General features: G+C 46.4%; 1 pseudogene; it reads left to right on the plus strand.

The window, feature by feature from the left end:
* Positions 1 to 4936: 4936 nt before the first annotated feature.
* On the plus strand, positions 4937 to 5854 carry LOC128114887 (mitochondrial intermembrane space import and assembly protein 40-like; annotated as a pseudogene).
* The last annotated feature ends 1875 nt before the right edge of the window (positions 5855 to 7729 follow it).

Consider the following 7729-nt stretch of genomic DNA (forward strand, 5'->3'; position numbering starts at 1 on the left):
TCTCTAGGATGAAGTTATGTGGAAACAGTTTGGTTCCCTCAAGGCTTGTTTTTCAGCTTTGTGAGGCTAGCTCAGATAAGAACGGCCTTCAGTCACTATTGAGGGAACACTCTTCTACATAGTCTACCAAATGCTTGACTATTACAACGCTTGTCCATTCTGGCTCTGGGGAAGAGGAACTCTTTCCAGGCCTATGTGATACCCAAGAACTTCCCTGGCTTCGTGACACACACAGATCAGCATGGGGCTGCAGATGTCTGGACCACCTCTGCAGATCTCCAGACTTAAATCTTGATGTAGTATTGCCTTCTCCAGTCTCCTCCCTGCAAGTTTGAGCCACACTGATCTTTCCAAATTCATTTTTAAATTGTCTTCTTAAAATGATTATACAAATATATTAATATAAAAACTGAAACTGCTGGAGGGAAACATACAGAAACCACTTCAAGAACTCTCCCAGAAGGACCCCAATAGCACAGGAAATAACCTCAAGAGTTGACAAATGGGATTATCCACAATTAAAGGGCCTCCACACGGCAAAGGAACCTATTGTCAGACTGAAGAGACAGCCTACAAAATGGTGATAAATCTTGGCCAGCTACACTGCCGACAGGCAGCTAACATTTAAAACACATAAAGATCTAGTCAAGCACAGTGGCACAGGTCTTTAAATCCCAGCGCTCCGGAGGACCTCTGTGAGTTGAGGTCAGTCTGGTCTACATAGAGAGTTCCAGGACAGTCAGGACTACACAGTGGGACTCTGTCTCAAAAAGGGGGGATGGTTCAAAAGTGATCAATAAGACACTAGATGTCAATCTATGGCCTCCACATTCATGCACGTAAACACACATGCATACGTGTGCCCCCCCTCAACACTCATACACATACACACAAGACTGCTAGAAGGATACAACCAATTGTGGGTGTCAAAGGTTTATCAGGGGTTTGTTTGATCTGGCTGCTTTCTGGGACAGATCACAGTAGATATAAGATGAGCATGGAATATTTTGATGTGGTGGGAGGAGGGAGGAGATGGGATCTGTGGGTGGTATGTAGAGTGAGTATAAAATTTCTTAATAAAGAAAAATGGAAAAAAAAGAGTTTATTTTTTTTTTCAAGACAGGGTTTCTCTGTGTAGCTTTGCGCCTTTCCTGGAACTCACTTGGTAGGCCAGGCTGGCCTCGAACTCACAGAGATCCACCTGGCTCTGCCTCCCGAGTGCTGGGATTAAAGGGGTGCACCACCACCGCCCGGCAAAAAAAGAGTATTTTGATGTGTGAGAAAGGAAGGAAGTGATTGGGGAAAAGATGGTCACATGCTTCAAGGACAGAGGAGGCAAATCATAGCACCAAAACAAACTAATGAAGCTCAGTAATAAGCTGTAAACCCACAGAAATATAGGAGCATATGTCCACTCTGATTAGCCAGACAAGTAGATAAATGGGGGAAGGAAGAGCACTGCTTTTAGCTTAATGCCTAGGGCTAACAAGTAGTTAAGGTGGAAGGTCAGAAAGGAGGAACTTGGAAAATGATCATTCTGCAAACATCATAGCCAAGAGCAATCAAGCAGACAAGAATTGTCAGTGGATACTAACTCCAGGGGAGATTTTAATAAGCATCAGGGCATTTCCATGATCGTTGACTGTTTATCCTCGGGTTCTTGGTTAGTTGTATTGGGGAAAGAATAATATTGGTGTCTCACAAAAGAACACATGGACAAAGCTACCACCTTATTTTTTGAGAGTCTCTCATTGAACCCAGACCTCACTCATTAGCTAGACTGCAAGTCCCAGGGACCCTCCTGTCTCTGTCACCACGACTCTGAGATTACAGATACACATGCATCCAGCGGTGTGGGTGTTAGGGATTCAATCAAACTCAGGTCGTCTTGCTCACAGGACAAGCTCACATGACTAAGCCATCTTCTCAGCTCCTAATAATCTTGATGACTTTTTATTCCACAGTATCAGTCACGGAGTACAATAAATTATGGTGGCTCTGTAATTTCACCCAATCCCATTTGTCAACTCCTGAAGAGATTTCCTGTACTATTGGGGTCATTTTCAGAAAGATTTTGCCTATGCTTATATCTTGAACTGTTTTCCCTATATTTTCATCTGGCAGTTCCAATGTTTAGGGTTTTATACTAGGATCTTTTATCCATTTTGAATTCCCTTTTTGTGCAGAGTAAGAGATACATGTCTAACTTTATTCTTCTATACATGGGCATCCAGTCTTCCCATCACTGCTAGACGAAAAGGAAACATTCTTTCCCAATTCATGATTTTTTTCAAAGACTAGGATTATACATGACATGAAATTGTCAAACAATAAATAAAATATTTTAAAGCAGTTGTAAAGATCAACAAAAAGTATGTATGAAAATTCCACAGTGACACCCATTACTTTTTGTACTAACTCAAAAATAATACTTTATGAAGACACTTCCTGTAATCGTTCCTAAAAACCACTGAAGCTGGGCTGGGAGAGGGCTCAGTGAGTAAGAGCACTGGCTGTACGAGGACGAGGATAGGAGCTCAGATTATCAACGCCCTCACGGCCATCAGGTGTGACCCTGTGCACCTGCAACCCTGCTGCTGACACTTAGGATGGGAGTGAGGCAGGAGGACCTCTGGAGTTTGCTGGCCGCCAGCCTAGTCAAAGAACAGGGAGCTCCAGGTTTAGCAAAAGTCACTGTCTCAAGAGAAGAAGGCCGAGCTCAACAGACAAGGGTACCAGATATCAGGCTTCCGCAGCAAGTGACTTTACCCAGGGAGCCATCTCACTAGCCCCTTTGATCTTGTTTGACATGGGATCTCACATACCCCAGGATAGCCCTGAACTTGCTACATAACCAAAGCTGGCCTTGAACTCCTAATCCTCCTGTCCCTGTCTCCAAAATTCTGATATTACAGGCTTCTGTCAGCATGCTAGTTTAAAAAAAAGAAAAGAGCCAGGCGGTGGTGGCGCACGCCTTTAATCCCAGCACTCGGGAGGCAGAGCCAGGCGGATCTCTGTGAGTTCGAGGCCAGCCTGGTCTCCAAAGCGAGTTCCAGGAAAGGCGCAAAGCTACACAGAGAAACCCTGTCTCGAAAAACCAAAATAAATAAAGAAAGAAAGAAAGAAAGGAAGGAAGGAAGGAAAGAAGGAAGGAAGGAAAAAAGAGAGAGGAGGGGGAAGGAAGGAAGAAGGAAAGAAGGAAGGAAGGAAAGATGAAAGAGAGGTTGTCTCGTTAGTGCTGGGCACATCTGTCAAATGACTGGTTGCTTTAGTTTCGTTCATCGCATAGATATTAAATAATAAAGATCCCCTTGGTTTCTAACCTGGCGAGCTGCCTAGGCACTTCCAATCTCACTACTGTGGAAGAAAACCCAAGTTTTGTGCCACAGAAGGCTCCTGACTTCACCAGAGCCACCCTTGGTGATGTTTCCGGATGCAACCACCTCAGTGCCCACCCACCCCTGTGGCTGTTAACCAACTCAAGGTCCTATGTTGATAGTAATTGTTTTTAAAATGGGAGGCCTCTCTCCTTAGCTAGGTGGGATGAGTTTCACTGTTCCCTCTGTACAGCTGTGGACGTGAGACTCCCAATGGCTCTATCACAGCTGTACAGCAAGCAGATGAAAGAGCAGGATTTCAGGCCTGAGGTTTAGGGATTCCTTCCAAGGCTTTTCAACACCATCCCTGAGCAAAGCTACCTTAGAGGGTGGAGTTTAAAAGCATGCCTATGTGAGTCACGGGCTCAGTCAGGGGTTTTGAGACAAGAGAGCTGTACTTCAGCTGGGTCACCTAAGTCTTTGGCGCTTTCACTCTCCCCCCTAAAAACTCCACACCTGGGCTAGACAGCACAATGACTGTGAGCTAGGCTGCATGTCACTGTTAGAATGCAAATGAAAAAATAAAAGGTATGTCCATGGTTTCTCTGGGAGAGCCATTAAGAACCACCTGTTTAATTTTAAAACAATAATCAAACAAAATAAGAAATACAGGATTGCAATTCAGGCCTACATTTTGATAAAACAGGGTTGACATCATTTTTTTATTGTTGTCTGTCCCTCAGAAAAAAAATAATTTAAAGGAAATATCAATTTTCCTTTGTACTGCCATTAAAGAACTCATATTTCCTCTAACTTATGACATATCAACAATCATTTTATTTCAGAATTAGAAAATTGTCCAGATCATATTGATCAGTGAACTACTTTAAAATTACAGATCCCAAGTGCCTCCACTGACCTACCCAATGATAATGTTCAGGTGCGGGACCTAGGAATGTTCATTTGAATAAGCCATCGGATGATTCTTATGCCCAGCCAAGTTTGCAATTAGCTGGTGCGGAGGAAAAGAAGAATCATGTATGAGACAGCTTTACAACAAAATCCCTGATCCAGGGTACTTAGGAAGTAAAGAGAGTTTTATTTTGGCTCATGGTTCTGGAGATTCGGGTCTAAGAATGGGCAGCTCCAGCGACGACAGTGACAGAAGCACAGATCCAGAGAAAGGGTGGTCCTACCGTGATGCAGGATGCAAAGGGCCTGAGAGATTGTAGACTCATTATTGCCTTCAAAGGCATGCCCTCAATAACCTAAGGCTCTTCCACTTGGTTCTACAGGGATGCTTAAAGATTCACAGGGACTGCCCAATAAATAGCACCACCCTGGGGACCCAACTTTCACATATGGACCCTTGAGGGGTACTCATCCAAACTGCAGGAGTTTACGTTTTCCTTTGAAAATTACTGAGAGCTGGCAGCAGGCCGGCCCGGAGGGGGCGGGTCCATGCGGGCCTCAGAACCTCCTCCCTCCAGGCCAGAGGGAGAGGGAGGTCACAGCCTGAAGGTGTATCAGCTACAGCCACTCCCTCCAGCATTGCAAGCTCCGAGCTCCGAGCTGCTAGTTGTGAGCACCAGCGCTGAGCACCAGCACCCAGAGCTACCATGGCCTACTGCCGGCAGGAAGGGAAGGATCAAATCGTATTTGTGACCAGAGACGACCACGAAAGTCCCAGCAATGAAAGCAACGAAGAGCTGGTGATTGACGACCCCAGTGATCCCTATGAGGAGTACGGGTTGATAATGCCAGATGGAGAAATTAACTGGAATTGCCCGTGCCTGGGGGCAACAGCCAGCAGCCCCTGTGAAGAATACTTCAAGTCTGCCTTCTCCTGCTTCCACTGCAGCACCGAGGAACTCGAGGAATCCGACTGTATAGACGAGTTCCAGGCCATGCAGGAGTGCATGCAGAAATACCCAGACGTCTGTGCCCAAGAAGGGGGGAATGAGGACAAGGACGACTTCTACGAAGAGGACGAGGAGGACGAGGAGGAGGAGGAGGAGGAGTACTATGTGGAGGACGAGGAGGAAGAGGAGGAGGAGGATGACTACTATGTGGAGGGTGAGGAGGAGGAGGAGGATGACTACGAAGGGGTTGAAGAGGAGGAGGAGGAGGACTACTACGTGGAGGGGGAGGAGGAGGATGACTACTACGAAGGGGCTGAAGAGGAGGAGGAGGAGGACTACTACGTGGAGGGGGAGGAGGAGGAGGACTACTACGAAGGGGCTGAAGAGGAGGAGGAAGACTACTATGATGAAGGCTACTATTACGAGGAGAGCGACTACTATGAAGACGATGACGACTACTATGAAGAGAGGGAAGAAGACAAGGAAGTCTACTACGAGGTTGACTACTATGAGGAGGTTGAGGAAGAAGAGGAAGAGGACGAGGACGTTTACTACAATGTTGACGACTACGAGGAGAAGGAGGAAGAGGAGGAGGAAGAGGAGCCAGCAAAACCGGTGGAGGATGCAGTTGCCACTGAGGCCTCTGCTGCCAAAAAGCAGGAGCCAAGTGCCTGAAGGCCACAGGCCCCAGGCGCCACCCATTTGCTTAGCCACCGGACTTTCTACACAATGGACGCCTTTCAGTAGCCCTCCACTAACGTTTCTTTCCCTCCGCTGTTCTATGCACTGTAATGTAGCAACTAACTTCTTTTGATGATCAGGGGTCTTGGCGGCTTGCCATATACCCTGAAGAAAAGAGATGTGTATACGTGCCTGCCCCCTACATACGAAGCCTGGCCCCCCTGCACTAGGCCACTGCTGAACTGTCTTCTTTCCTGCCCTGGATTTTGCTACCGTGAAATAATATGAAGTTTCTCAACAGTCAAAAGCCGTTACTCAAGAAAATCTCTTGTGAGTAAACTGATTTATGCTGACCTATTGTATCCCTTTTGGTAGATTTTAGACCTCTTTGGGAAATTAAGTAGAGGCCAAAATGCCTTCCTTGAAGAATGCTGGTGTGAGGCCATTCCTACGGGAAGAGGCCCGCCATCAGATAGATCCTCGCTCGCACTGGAGTGTGCGGGGACTGCTGTGCTTCATTTCTGATATGCTAGGTTTGGGTGTTTGCAGTGCATCCAGGCTCTTGGGTGTCTACAATTGGAAGGTGGAATTTGGATCCTTTAACTCCCAGTCCCTTGCTAAGTGAAAGGAGAGGCTGGTTTGGGGGTTTTGCTGCTTGTTGTTTTACTGTTTCAAAAGGCCGGGTTTGGGGCTCCTGTTCACTCAGTACAGTCAGCTGTAACATTCTTGAGAAGTGGGGACTAAACTGCTGCCAGAGAAGCAGCCAAAAGAGGATGTGGTCTGAATGAAATACTCCATTAAGAAGAAATGATTTCTTTAAAAGAGAGAGAGAGACAGTGAATTCTAAGATTTGGGGGAGGGAATATGTGGGAGAAAGACAGACTATGTTGGGGGTTGGAGAGAGAGAGAGAGAGAGAGAGAGAGAGAGAGAGAGAGAGAGAGAGAGAGAGAGAGAGAGAGAGAGAGAGAATTGTAGGCTCGTGTAGAGCACAGCATCCATGCATCCATGTGGAGGTCAGAGAGCATTCCTTGGGTGTTAGTCTCTGCTTTCCACCTTGCTTGAGACAGGGCGTCTGTTGTTTTTCTGTTGCATATGCCAGGCTAGCTGGCCCTCAAGCTTCTGGGAGTTCTTTCTCTGCCTCTCATCACCCTTTAGGAGTACAGGGGTCACAGGTGTTCCTGTTACCATGTCTTGCTTCTCTATGGATTCTGGAGATTCGAACTCGGGTCCTCATGCTTGCATGGCAAGCATTTTTAGGCACTGCACCATCTCCCAGTCTTTTTTTTTTTTTTTTTTTTGAAATGAGGTCTTGCTGTGTGGCCCAGGATAGCCTTGAACTCTTGATCTTCCGACCTCAGTTTTCCCAAGTGCTGGGATTACAAGTTTTGCTGCCACACCCTGCCATTAGATCTAGTTTTTGCACCTAAGAAAATCGTTTAGGCTGGTGAGATAGCTCAGCAGTATATGCCCTTGCCACATGATAACCTGAGTTCAATCCCTGGACCCACATTGGAAGGAGAGAACCTCTGAACTCTACACACAAACAGTGGCACATGAAGACCCAACACACACACACACACACACACACACACACGCATACACACACACACACACACACACACACACACACACACGCACGCACGCACGCACGCACGCACGCACGCACGCACGCACGCACACGCACGCACTGAATAAATAAATGTGCTCTTATCCGTAATATAGAGAAACTGGACTAGCTTGGTCTAGAAGAGGCAAACAGAACTAGGAAAACAACTAAACTATTCAGGTTGTTTCTCTCATCCAAGCACTAAACCAGGACTAACCCTGCTTAGCTTTCAAGATCAGACAAGACTGGACCTGTTCATGGT

The sequence above is a fragment of the Peromyscus californicus genome, unplaced genomic scaffold (genome assembly GCF_007827085.1).
Source record: "Peromyscus californicus insignis strain IS unplaced genomic scaffold, ASM782708v3 Scaffold_10__1_contigs__length_136768540, whole genome shotgun sequence".
Lineage (NCBI taxonomy): Eukaryota > Metazoa > Chordata > Mammalia > Rodentia > Cricetidae > Peromyscus > Peromyscus californicus.